The sequence below is a fragment of the Nannospalax galili genome, unplaced genomic scaffold, assembly GCF_000622305.1.
Source record: "Nannospalax galili isolate Female #2095 unplaced genomic scaffold, S.galili_v1.0 scaffold51, whole genome shotgun sequence".
NCBI lineage: Eukaryota > Metazoa > Chordata > Mammalia > Rodentia > Spalacidae > Nannospalax > Nannospalax galili.
The window spans coordinates 288,137-302,671 of record NW_008329521.1 but is presented as its reverse complement, the minus strand read 5'-3'; positions in this window follow the sequence as shown (position 1 = coordinate 302,671).

Below are 14,535 nucleotides of genomic sequence, written 5' to 3'. Positions count from 1 at the left end.
TAGATGAATAAGACTGTGTGGGATGTTCTGTATTATATACATACAAAAAAATCAAATTTAAAAAAATACTTATATTTGAATAGATGAATAAGACTGTGTGGGATGTTCTGTATTATATACATACAAAAAAAATCAAATTAAAATACTTATATTTGAAAGGAAGCATAAAAATTTACTTCATGTTAATTAGTAGAGGTGATAAACATTACAATTGAAATTTACCTGATGACTTTATATCCATACTCAGGTACCAAGGATCTGAGTGTAACCGACTGTGACTAGTAATAATCAGACATATAGAGATTAAAGACGCATGTGCAAACATCTAAGTGTTAGTAGCATTAAAAATGTAGGAAACAGCATATTTTAAAATGAAATGGAGATCTTCTTTAAAGGTTAAAAATTCATTCAATTTTGTGTCTTACAGGGTTTATACTGAGTTCAATATTATATAACTGTATTAAACTGTTAACCTAAAAATGTACAGCCACTTTTGAAAGAGATGTATCCTTGCTCTGCAAGTTGTCACTGAACATGTTAAAGCTGTAATGAAAAAATAAATAAATTTTTTTAAAAAAGAATGAGTAAATTCTCAAAAATAAAGTCAACCCAAATCTTGTCTGACATTTTCAGCTGATAAACATTAAACTGCCCTTCATAAAGTCCTGTGAATGTGTGTCATCTTTAATCTATGTTTATTATATGATACAAGTGATTGCATTCACAACAAGGAAAGTGACAACCATGTTCATGCCATGTACTAAATTCGAACATGTTCTCTTGACAAAGTGATCATAGAGTCCACTAGAGACTTAGATTTTGCCCCTTTTTTCACTATGTATTTTGCAAAGAATAAAGGATAATTAAGAAGGATTATTGAAAATATTTAAAGATATTACCTTTCAGTTTTAAAATGAGCATGTGGGAGATTAGGAACTCTCTAGTATCATTTTCACAGATATTACTTCGTAAGGAATAGATATTTTTAGCACAATTTACTTTAAATTTTTAAATTGTGTCTGTTTCTCAACTATGTCTTTTGAGCCAAATCCCTCTTATGCAATTGAACGTTATAGTCAGTCTTCTGTGGTGAAGGGTTGTGTGTCAACTGCTTGGCATCTCATGTTCATGAGAAGCTGGTTTGCAGGCATTTTCTAATTTCAAATTTACTCTCCTAGTACACTTTTATCATTTTTGTTTTGCAGCTTTATATCATTTTTTAAAAGCAAAATTCTTTACATAAAATAATAGTGGATAGCAAATACTAAAAACAATACTGTTTATAATAAATTAGGTATTTCATAATAAACATCTGATGAGATATTTGTTTCCTGTTTTTGTTCTTTAATTAAGATTTGGTAAATTCTATCCTCTATCTCAGTCCCTCAACCCTAAGTTCATTCGAAATCAGCTTTAATGTGCACTACACAATTGCAGGATGAGTTCTGTGGAGAAATAAGCTAAGGACTGCATTCTTCATTTACGTGTAACTCTCATCTCTTACTGAACATGGTCCTGATACTCAGGTGTCTACTCTCATTTCAAAGCCATTTCAGCAGAATATTTCTAAGATAATTTTTAAAAATCAGTTAAGTGAGAAATAAAATTTAAGATTCACAACATGCCTACAACAAAATATATTACTTTGAGACATAGAAACATAGAGGTGTGTTTAAATGCAGTATAAAGTACATGCCTTGAGCTAGGTTAGGTGAAATGGACTGACTTTGTTTTGTCATCAATAAGCAGTCTGCAGACATAACTCTATTTCCTAAGGAAGTAAAGCCTTTGTGAAACAACTTGAAGGGGAGCATTTTTAGATTAGTATTATTTTCTTGTAACTTTTTACAACTGTCCCTCTGATCTTTGCTTCACAAATGTTTAAATATCTGTTGTTTTGTTGAATCTGTGAAAATCATTTTGGAGAGTTTTCATGTGAGTGAAAAAGTTCACTTTTTACAAATTTTTATTGTGACTTATTTTTAAGCTATTACTTCCATCAATACACAGAGCCTAAATGTACAGCCAGGTGTGTTTTTCCTGTGTTTACCCCTCTGGAGGCATTACCGACATAAAGAAAGAACACTTTCCTCAACACCGGTCCCCCAGTTTCCCACATGTGTCTGATCCGTCTAACAGCTTCCTCCTCTAAACTTAACTCCTATCTTCACTTCTAGGACGATCTCTAGTGCTCATATTGTTTCATGTCATGTACATGAAATCAGATAATATATACTATTTTATATTTGGTTTTCCCTCATAAATGTAAATCACAGAAAATTTATTTTCATAGTTTTGTTTACTATTTAAGTCAAACAATTATAATGATAATGGCCACTAGCAAAAGTAGTTCTCTCACTAAACATAAGTGAATTTTGAGAAAGATACTTTAGATTATTTACATACTATTAGTTGGAACTTTGAGCTTTTCAAAATTATATGAGAACAGCTGTATAGAGGCAGATGGTCTTCTTAGGGTTTACTGATACAATATTCTCTTTAATAGTGTTATTAATCTCTTGCTGAGTGTCCTAGTTTCCTTTCTGTTACTGTCATAACACACTCTGAAAAGAGTAACTTAGGGGAGGAAAGAGTTTATCTCATCTTACTGCTCCCGGGTCACAGTCATCACCGAGAGGAGTCAGGATAGGCACCTGGAGGAACCCTTCCTAGCTTGTGCTTAGCTAACTTTTTCATGTGGCCCCAGGACTACTTGCCCAAGGAAGAGAATCCCCACAGACCTGACCTAGGCAATGCTTCATGGGGCTCTTCTCTCAAAGACTGCAGGCTGTGCCAAGTTGACAATAAGCTAACCAGGACACGAGGGCAAATTTGCAAATGCATCCTATGTTCACACACACAGGGTACGACACAGTACACAGAGGCTCATACGTTTCAGAAGCCAATGTGCCCTGCTCGAACTATTTATTAGTAAAGTGGCTTCCTTTATCTTCTGTTTCTGCTTCACATCAGTACTTGTTGATGTGTAGGTAATCGAACAGGCTTTGGGAAGCATACACTGCAGGCATACACGCTCAGTCTTTCTCCTTTAAAATCTAATACGTTCTGTCTGGGTAGGAGTGCTAAAGATGGGGAGGTTCTGCTCCTCTTTCACACAGGTTACCTCAGGCAAACTTGCTGTGAATGACTCCATACACTCTTCTTTTGAATGGTTTCTAAAACCGTGCTTTGCTCCTTCTGTCCCATCCCTGCCTGCGAGCAGAGGTGGCTATCAGCGGCAGCTCGCGTGTTCAGTGCTCTGTCCATGCTGCAATAACACTCAGCCTTTAAACACTTTCACAGTCACCACTTATTTTATCACTCTAAGGTTTTTTGAGACGGTCTTACTTGGTAGTGCACGCTGGCCTCAAACTCACCCTGGAGCTCAGGATTGCCCCAAACTTGGTGTCCTCTTCCTGCCTCAGTTTCCCAAGGACTATGAGACACTGCACCTGTGATCTGTAAAGTTCTCCATCTAAGTTTTCAGGTGTTCATCCAAATGGGGAATTGGGTGGTAAATACTGAGTGCCGGTGTGGGTGGATGTGAGTGTGCTTAATACTGATGTAAAAGTGTGTGTGTCTGTGTATGTGTGCACATGCAATGGATGATGGTTGGTTAACACTGTTGGAAAATTAGTGTGTGTATATGAGTAAACATGTGTTTGTGTGTGTGTATGTATGTGCTTTTGAGTGTATGTGTGTGTGTGTGATGTGTACATGTGAGTGTGTGTAGGTGCACGTGTACGGATGTGTATGTGTATGAAGTGGATTGTGTATGTGATTGTGTGTTTATGTGTCTTGAAGCATGTGAACACACACCTTGGGTGTGAGTGATACTGCATGTGTGAATGCAAATGTGTAAGTGTGTGAGGGTGTTTGTGTATGAGTGTGAGAGTATGTGAGGGGGTGCTTGTGTGAATGTGTTTTGAGTGTGAGTGTATATCATTGTGGTTGTGCATGAGTGTGCATGAATGTGTATAGCGTGTGCACTTAAGTGTTTTAGGGAATATCCATGAAATAGAAAGCGGACCAGAGAGAAAATAAGAGATTTTCAGATGAGAGAGAGAGGGTGATGCAATCCATGATCCTGGAAGAAGAAAGGAGCCACTGACAGAGAGGAGGGGGATTAGGAAGAGTGTGTGGGGGGGTGAACAATGAGTAGGGATGCTTGAAACTTCCATAGGGAACTCTACATGCCACCTTAAGAATATTAAAAGCCAAACACACAAACATCAAGTGCAGAGTATACGAGGGAGTAACACCCACGTCTTGTGTGGTGCTGCCCAGGAACCGCTCTGTGTTAAGGTGGAGCTCGGCCTTCTTTTCACTCAGTTTTCAGATCTCCGTTTCCTGGCCTCTGCATCTCCTTCTCTTCGTGGGTGAGAGGTGCACTCCGAGAACTTGAAAGTACCACACCGTGAACCAACAACTTCTTTTTTTCCTCATTTATTCCATACAACGTAATCCTAGCTGTACTGTGAGCATTTAGAAGGGGAGAAATCAAGTTTGGAGAGCACTATCCCTTTGCCCGGGGTCACAGAGCAGGTAAACCTGGAACAACTAGATCAACTGCAAACAGCCCCGAGTCCGTTTACTACCATGGTGTCAGCAGCAGCAGAAGTTTCTTGAAATATTTCTGTTTGCTGAATTTTCAAAAGTTAAACTGCAACAACCAGTTTTGTGATCGATGCCAATAGGTAATTCAGGTGTAAGGGAACAATAGCCTAGATTTACCTATTTATTTAAATATTTAATTTATTTTTATTTCATGTGTATGAGTGTATTTCCTGCATGTATTTAAGTGCATTCATGTTGTGAAATGTCTTTGGAGGTTAAAAGAATGCATCAGATCACCTGGACCTGGAGTTACAGACAGCTGTTAGCAACCAGGTGGGTACTGAGAATAGAAGCCTGGTCCTCTGCAAGAACAGCCAGTGATCTTAACCATTGAGCCATCTCTCCAGCCCATAGATTTATTTTTAAATTAATTGGTAAATTTATTTTTTTATGTGTATTAGTGTATTGCCTATGTGTATATGTGCATCCATGTTGTACAATTCTTATAGAGGCCAGAAGATGGCATCATATCCTCTGGAACTAGAGTTAAGGGCAGTTCTTAGTCACTACATAGGTGCTGGGAACCAAGCCCAGGTCCTCTGCAGAAGCAGCCAATGCTCCTAACTACCTAAACAGCTGTCCAGCTCATAGCTTAGATTTAAATATGCCAGTGAATTAGCTCCAAGTTTTCTCTAAAGCAAATACTACAGTGTGCCATTAAGAAAGTGAGTGAATGACTTGATGGGAATATTTCATAACAATTTTGAGAATAGAATGAACATATTATATATTATATAGTGTGCTGCAAAGGCTTGAAGTTTCTACTTTTACATGAAAATATGAAAATCAAAATCATTACTTTGAAATGCTCATTTCTTTAGCATTATTTGAAAGCTTGACCAATAAATTATTTACTAAGAAATTCACTATTAATTTAATTCTGAAAGTTTAAAACACTGCAACAAAGAGAAAAAAAAGACAAAATTAAGCTTTCCATACAAACTACAAAATGAACTCTGTTCCATCATCATAAGAAATATACACAGGTTGGGGAAACACAGTTGGGGCATGTGACCTTAATGTTTATGACCTCAGGTGACATAATATGTATGCAGGAATCCCACCTGTGAAATTGGATTACCTACAATTACACTCTGAGTTTGTTAGTTCCTTGCTGTTTTATCCTGGACAAAATGCAAAAATTCTCCAGTGTTTGATTTTCTCCCACATGAATTCAGAAGGTATTAGCATCTGTGTTTGAAATAATTACAAAGATTTTGCAAGTACCACACCCACAATGTACATTACATCTAGATGCATGTACCTTGTCAGATCTGTGTGTTACATCTTAAGATCCTATCTCCGTAGCTATCACCTTATAGTGAATTACTAATTATTTAAATGAACATGCCTTTATGTTTTCTTCTAAAAGCTTCTAAACGTGTCAAGAATATGCTTGTACGTTATGATTTTCCAAAGATGGCTAAGCACCTTGGATTCCCCAGTGACCCAGGAACTTGCCACCAAAGTAAACAAGAGGACCCTTGGATCATCTACAGATGGATTTTGATTAGTTTTCGTTTCACCATATAATGCATTTTAATTCTATAATTAAAACTGTGAAGTTGCATAAGGATAATTCAGAACATCTTTGTATACTATTTGAGGTATAACAGGCATTATAAATACCACTTAAGGCATTTATGAAGACTTTTATAACACCTCACAGATGTGTGGTCTTCAGAACTTCCATCCACTGATTCAGTCAGTCAGTAGCTAGATAAAGATTAGGTACATGGTATCAGGTAATGAATAAAATGCAGACCCTTCTTCGGTTGGAAGAAAAAGCCTAACACACTGTCTTCCCCAACTCATGTAATGGCCTTTCCTGTTTGCTTGCTCGTGCCTGTTTTTAAATAATTCACAGTTATCAAAAGATGAAGCAAACATTGTACAGGTGAGATCCAGAACTTTTCGATTATTCCCAATAACATGCACACTCATGTCAAAACAATGGGGATTGATATATTGGTTTGTCTTGGGTGTCTCATTGCTAGGATAAGACAGCTGTGAAGTCACTTTGTGCAGTATGTCTGTGAGGGTGCTTCCAGAGGAGATGGTGACTCAGATCAGTGAACCCAGTAAAGGCTTATTCTCTGTCACAATTAGATTTTGTAGACTTGACACAAGTGTAGACATAAGTTGGAAGAGAGAATCTCAGTTGAAGAATTTCCTCTGTCACATTGGTCTATGGCCACATCTGTGGGTCATTTTCTGGATTGCTAATTGATGTAGGAGATCCCACCACACCATGGGTAGTTCCCTCCCTGGTCATTTGGGCCTGGGCGATATAAGAGAGGTAGCTGAGCAAGCCAGATAAAGGGAGCCAGCAAGCAGAGTTCCTCCATGGTCTCTGCTTCAGTTCCTGTCTCCAGGTTCCTGCCTTGAGTTCCTGGCTTGGCTTCCCTCAACTACAGATTGTGATCTCCCAATCCAAATAAACCCTTTATTCCCCAGTTTTCTTGTGGTCAGTGTTTTCTCACAGCAACAGGAGTGAACTAGGTCTCTGTCTCTCTGTCTCTGTCTCTCTCTCTGTCTCTGTCTCTCTCTCTCTCTCTCTCTCTCTCACACACACACACACACACACACACACACTTCCAGCCAGCTATGGGTCCAGATCAAATAAGGAAGAGGGGGGAAGAGAGTCCTTTATCCTCCCTCTCCTGCTGTCTTCACCCCTCTGTCCCTCTGTCCCTCTGTCCCTCTGGGGGCTGGTACAGTCTTCTGCCTCTGCTCTTGAACCTCAAAACTGGATTCTTTATTTCATGGACTCTGGAATTTGTACAATTGATCCTTTGTGCTTTAAGTTTGGTCATTTTTCAGACTAGTAATAAATTATGTATCAGACAATATAGTGGGCTGGCTGAAAGAAAATTCTAGAAAATCAGGAGGACATAGATCCCCAACTTGTCACTCAATAGAGATGTGCATTCAGACTTGGGGCAAGGCTCTTTTCTCCCATTCATTTACTGTCTTAGTATGTTTAGGCTTCTGAATAGTGGGAATGAGAAGTTTAAAAAACCAGTGTATAAAGGGACAGAATTTTTATTTAATCTGTCCATTATATTAGTTAAACTCATCATATTTTCATCACAAAATAATGTATTCAAGACTCCTGTGCCATCAAAAAATCTGCATTAAAAAAAAGAAGAAAAAACAAGTAGATTAAAAAACATCTCAAACATTGTCTTTGCTTTCTCAGAGATGACTTACGTGAAATACCTGCACTATGAAACCATCACCTGTTCTTGCTTTGGTCCCAGGATTTGTTAGTTTTGAAACGGCAAGGTCTTGTCTTTGAAAGTCCCTTGCGTAGGCGCACATGTTCCTACAGGAAAAGAAACGGGAAAGCAGGGCTGTTTTCGGCAGCTCGGCCCTGCAGGGTCTGGGGAGCATTTTACTCCATGGGGCATTTTGCTAATATCTTCAGGTTTGTCTTCATCACCGGTCTTCATAATTGATCTACAGGCTGGGTGCTCTTGGCAGAGAGAGAGAGACTCAGAGGGCAGCACCACGGTGTGTGGGGCTGGTTGCTAAGCAACCCCACCTGTAGCAGGATTGGTGCCTCTTACGGCTGTCAGCCTTGCTTTCGGAGAATCTTAAGGCAAATACTGTTTCCAACTCTTCAGCAGATTTTAAATTATTAGGTGTTTAACAAAGGTAATAAAATGTGAGCTTGGGCAGAAATACATTATGTTTTCTATTTTAGGTTTTCTTTCTTAATATTTTATTTAATATTCATACATTCATTTAATGTATTTAGGTCAGATTCCCCTCCCATTCCCTCCCCTCCAATTTTTCCCCTATCTGTCCCACCACTTCTCTCCCCCGCCCCCGCCCCGAATCTGTTTAGTGATACCTGCATGCAAACGCATGCAGGATGCATTTTGGAGTCAAGAGGTCTTCTCAAGACCTTAACCCCAGATGAAAACCGCCTCCCTTTCCCTTAGCTCCTGGGCTAGGAGCGGGACTTTGTGAACCCTTCCCCATCCATGTTTGCCTGGTCCTGTGCAAGTCTTGTGTGGGAAGTCCCATTTTCTGTGAGTTCATGTGGAAAACTGAGTCCTGGTGTCTGGAAAATGCTGTTTCTACATACACATCTACTTACCTTACTCTTACGATCTTTCCTGCCTTTCTTCCTGATGATCCTGAACCTTTGGAGGAGGGATGTGATATCAGTGTCCAGGTAGAGTTGAGCCCTCCACAGTTTCTTATTCTCCTCATGTTGACCAGCTGGCTGTCTTAATCACTATTCATTGCCAAAACGTGATTCTCTAATGAGGGTTGAAAGATGCGCTGATCTATAAGTATAAACATAAGCACTTAGGGGTGATGCTTTATAATATCTACTTATTAGAATAATAGTATTAGGGTCTCCACTATGGCCTATGCCCTACCCAGCTATGGGTTTTTGGTGCAGTTAAAGGTATCAGGCATGGGTTCTATCTTTGGGAATGAGCTTTAACTTAGTAATTTTTAAAAATTTCCCATTGTGACCATCCTTTTTATTCAAATGGTACCTTCATAATTAGTGATGTAAGATTTATACATTTACATAATATTGTGGATAATATTGCTTCCATGATTAGCTCCAATTTTCTTTCTTTTTAAAATTTTATGTGTATAAGCGTAATGCCTGCATGTAGGTGGGTGCATCCATGTCATGCAATACCCATGTAGGTTAGACGAGGGTGGCATATGCCTTGGATATGCCTCTGCCAGGCGTATGTTAGAGACAGTTGTCAACCACCATGTGGGTGACTGCTGGGCCATTCTTTCCAGCCCTATTAAATTTCATTTTGAGCTTGTCTAGAATCACCAGGGAGAAGGGCTTCTGGTGTGTGTGAGGGATTGTCTAAACTGCATTAACTGATGTGGTCATTGATCTCGGGAGTCATTGGCATGGCTTTCTGCCATTGTGCAATTTTACCCTCTGATATGGTCCCAGTATAGCAGGGAACAGTTGGTTTCATCTCAGTCCACAGAGGACAGTTGGTTTCATCTCAGTCCACAGGGGACAGTTGGTTTCATCTCAGTCCACAGGGGACAGTTGGTTTCATCTCAGTCCACAGGGGACAGTTGGTTTCATCTCAGTCCACAGGGGACAGTTGGTTTCATCTCAGTCCACAGAGGACGGTTGGTTTCATCTCAGTCCAGAGCGGACAGTTGGTTTCATCTCAGTCCACAGGGGACAGTTGGCTTCATCTCAGTCCACAGGGGACAGTTGATTTCATCTCAGTACAGCAAGAGGCGGTCAGCTCAGAAAAGAACAGTAGTTCTTCAATGCAGTCAGCTCTGTAAGAACAACTGTGTATAGTTTGTTGCGCTCTCACTAAGAGCAGGTGGCTAAAGCCCCATACAGTCCTGGTAAGACTCAGAAACAAACCTGGCTCCCCAAGAGCTGTCCCAGAAGGAATGGATATACAATAGAGGAACATGATTTTGTTTATTTATGTAGCATGGACAGTTACTATTGTCCTAACCTTCATTTCCATTCTCAATTAAGCATCCCAACCCATCATTTTCCTGGAAGGTGTTCAAGGTGCTCTCAAATCTCTGTCCTTTGTCATATCATGATAGGAAATGTGCCATGGGAACAATATTGAACTACTTAGGTAATTAGTGACTGAAAAACATGGTATCAGGATTGCTTCTATGCAGTAAGTTCTTCCTGCCTGGATCTGTTTCATTTCCATTTATGGTGGGCGGCTTGATTCAATATATTATTTCAAAGAGCTTTTGGAGTCAAGGGTTAGCATTAATCCAAATAAGTAGAGCACGAATTTCTTCGTCACACTATTTGAAAACACAAAATACAGATGTGTTCATTTACAAATGAATCAAAAGTAATAGTAAGAAATAATCATAATGACTTTTATTATTTTTCTGTGGTACTTTCATGAAATAAGATGAAGATTTATCAAAGCGTTAGGTATACTTAGAGATGGCGGTAGATCATCCCCACAGAGAAATTATCCTGACCTGGAAGTCATTAATAGAGACATAGAAGACTCAGTGAGAAGGAATATTATGTAACAAGGCACAGGCACTGTCAGAAAACTTTGGCTCTTCTCCCTGCACTTATACTTGCCTGTCTTTTCTGTTTCTCCTTTCTCTGCTAGCTGAGAAATCTGTGATTGACAGGAATTCCTTTAATAGCTATATTCATCCCCAAATCTGTCAAAATCTTTGTGTTTTATTTTAGATTATTCAGTTTTTTATATTTCTATTATTTAAGTTTTGTTTTTTAATGTATAATTTTATTGAATTTTTGTGCATTTCATACAAATCGTATTTAGACCCCTCTCCCCCATCTACACCCTGTCATACTGCCCACCAGATTTCATGTGTTCTGTCATATATGGTAAGGCCTATCTGGTCAAACTTTTGTTCCCAGATGTCCCTTGTTGCAATGACATTCACTTCAGTCATTTTATTTAGTATCTGTCCTTTAAAGAAGATCAACGCTCCCTCACTCAGCAGTAATAAGTTGCCAAACAGTTCCTCTGCTAATGTTGGGGCCTGCTGCCCATTTCCCCAGTTCTGTGCTGGGGTTTTTTCTGATGAGCCTGCATGAGTCTTGTGCCTGCTGTCACCATTGCTGCAAATTCATGTGAGCAAGTCCCAGAGACCTGGAAGACTGTTTCCTTATGCTCACGACGGACTCTGGTTTCACAGAATTGCCAGCATTTCTTCTGCAGTGGACCGCGGGAGGGTGAATCTTAAAATGGGTGCTGTTCAAGGGTACACCTGTTCAGCCTTTTAGTCTCTACACCTTGGCCAGGTGTGGTCTTCCGTGTGAACTGGACTCTGTTGCGTGAGGAAACTTCGCTGGTGAGAGATGAGGGATGCACTAGTATTCTCTCTACCCGTTCTTCCACTGTGTTCCATGAGCCTTAGGTGCAGAGGTTCCACTGTAGATGTGTCACATAGGGCTGGGATTCTCATAGACAATCTCTGTGTTTTACAAGTTGTATAATAGTCTCTATGTGTTGCCAAAAGAAGCTTCTTTGATGAGTGGAGGATGGTATACTTGATGGTAAATAAAAGGATTCCTATCTAACATACAGTAAGAAATTACATTTGTCTAGGGATAGGACAGAGATATGATTTTTTCTCTAGGATCTATGACCTCTCCATGTGTTCTCTATAGTGTCACCCATGAGTTACCTCCCATTGAGAGGCCTTTAAGTCAAATTAGACAGCTGTTGATTACCCCCAAGATAAAAGTTCCACCACTGTTCCTGTTGTGCCAGTCACTGGTCATTGTTGTGGTTATTAGGTTTAAGCTGGGCTTGAACCTGAACAGTGAGTTCTCAACAGAAGAAATAAAATTGGCTAAGAAACACCTTACAAAGTGCTCAATATCTTTAGTAATTTGAGAAATGCAGGTCAAAACCACTTTAAGATTTCATCTTTCCCCAGTCAGACTAAGATCAAGAGAGCAAAAGGTACCAAATGCTGGTGAGGATGTGGGAAAAGGATGATGCTTGTTCACTGCTGGTGAGAAGGCAAACTCATGCACCCACTATGGAAAGCAGTGTGAACTATTTAAAAATTAAAAAAAATTACTCTATCGTATGATCCAGTTATACCACGCCTTGGCACATACCCAAAGGATGCATCCCACTGTAGAGATAGTTGTACAACCATTTTTGTTGCTACTCTTTTCACAATAACTAAGAAATAGAAACAACCTAAATATTGCTCAATTGGTAATGAAAATGTGGTACATTTACACAATGGAGTTCTCAGTGGTAAAGAAAGATAAAACCATGAAATTTAAGGTAAATGGATGAGTCTCGAAGGAGTTATACTAAGTGAAGTAACACAGACTCAGAAAAACAAGTGGTATATATGTTCTCCTTCATTTGTGGATCTTAGCACCAAATCTTTATGTCTGATTATACAAGGAAAATGGAGGTCAAGGGAAAAAAAGAGCCTGAGTGAGGGAGATAGTAGGAAACATGTTTTTAAAGGATAAATGGGAAATATGGGGGTATTCAACAGGGAAGGAAGGAGGGAAGGACATACCAGGAACGAAATGGGGAGAAGAAACTCAAAGGGGCGGAGATAATAGGAGACAGGTATCAAGGTAAAATGGGAGTACATTAACTGGGGAGGGAAGAGGGAGGTTAGGAAGAGAGAGAATGGAAAGATAAATAGGCTAAGGTGGTGTAAAAATCAAAGGGAAATGTACTATGAGTTACTAAGGGAGAAAAATCAAAGTTGTTTTTAGCATTAAACTTTTAGTTTTATATTAAAACATTTGTGATATGTTAAGAATGGAGTGAAAATGTTCAAGAAGCTGAGGGCACAGGCACCTGTCATGTCTACTGAAAACTGGGAAGGCCCCTTCAGGCATTCAGAGGATACCATGGTGACAGGGCAGGTTTGAAGGTAATAGGAGCTGTGTTATATACCTGCAGTGTGTTATACACCGGTGAAGAATGTCTCTAGGGGCTGATGATGCATTAGAAAGGCTGATGAGGGGAGGAAGTCCCAATGGGGATCTTTAGGCCTCTTTACGATGGGTCAGTCCTTTTCTTAAGAAGAGATTCACAGGGAACACAGAAAATGAACACTGTATTCCTGGTATCACATCATTTCTTCTTATTCTTTATGATTTGAAGTTTAAATGTATTTATTCCTCTTTTGAAATTGTTTCCATTCATGTTTTATTTCGTTTATTGTTGTAGATTTCTTTTAATTATGTGAATGTGTGGGTTAGTAGTCTCACAAACCCCAAGCTGGTATCTCCGATGGTTGGAGAACTAACTCCTGACATGAGTGCTGGGAATTGAATGTGGATCTTCTGCCAGAGTAGCTCTGTGCTCTTCATTACTGAGCCGTATCTCCTGGTCTGTAGTTTGACTTTATTGACATCAACTTACCATGTGAACAGGCATTTTAAACACTCACCACATCACCTCCTTGGAACTCCCATGTTCACTCTATTACTGGCATTCAAACCTGATACACAATCATCAAACATTCTTCCAGATTTAAATACGAAGACAGAAATCAGGCAAGGTGACTGTTCCCTTAGTCCCAACACTCAGGAGGCAGAGGCAGATGGACCACTGAGGTCGGTGTTTAAGAAACCAAACACACACACACACGCACACACACATACACACACACACACACACACATACACATGAAAATAAATAAATTTGAAGAGGCAGGTTTCTTCACAATCATTTTCTAAATAGGACAAGGAATTTTACAATGAGGGTATTAAAATATTTCATTCTTTAACATATTTTATTCTTTATCTATATTCACATAATTCTTTTATGCCTGTAAAATTGGACATTGTCTTTCCTTACTAAATTCTTGGGAATTCTTTTTCTTATTTTGATTTATTTAACTAGAGTGATTTGATGGGATGATATTTTCTTTCTCTCTGAAGTGACACCATTTATAGGACAGAGAAATATTCACATATAACAAGACCAATAGTGCACAAATTAGGCTTTTAAAATCAGGCTTTAAGTAAAAGAATATGTTTGAAGTTTTTGTGTATTGAAAGATAGATGAAATAGTTCCAGTATTTTTTAAATTAATTCTTTCCCAAATTTGTTTGTGAAACAGGGTCTCCCTATATCCCCAGCTGGCCTGGAACCCACTGTGTAGACTAGGGTGGTCTTGTTCTCACAGATGTCCACCTTCCTCTGCATCCTGAGCGCTGGGATTAAAGGCATGTACCTCCATGCCCAGCAAAAATACTTATATTTTCATACTTATATTTTTCTTGAAGAAGAGATGGTAAAGGGTGATGTAATTTACTTTATTTCGTGAAAGGGGAACCATTCCTGGAAGAACTACAATACCAGGTTGGTGCCTGGAGTAGAGTACTTTTGCTGATACTGTTTTAAAACCTATAAATTGCCAAATTTTCTTTTACTCTTTAAA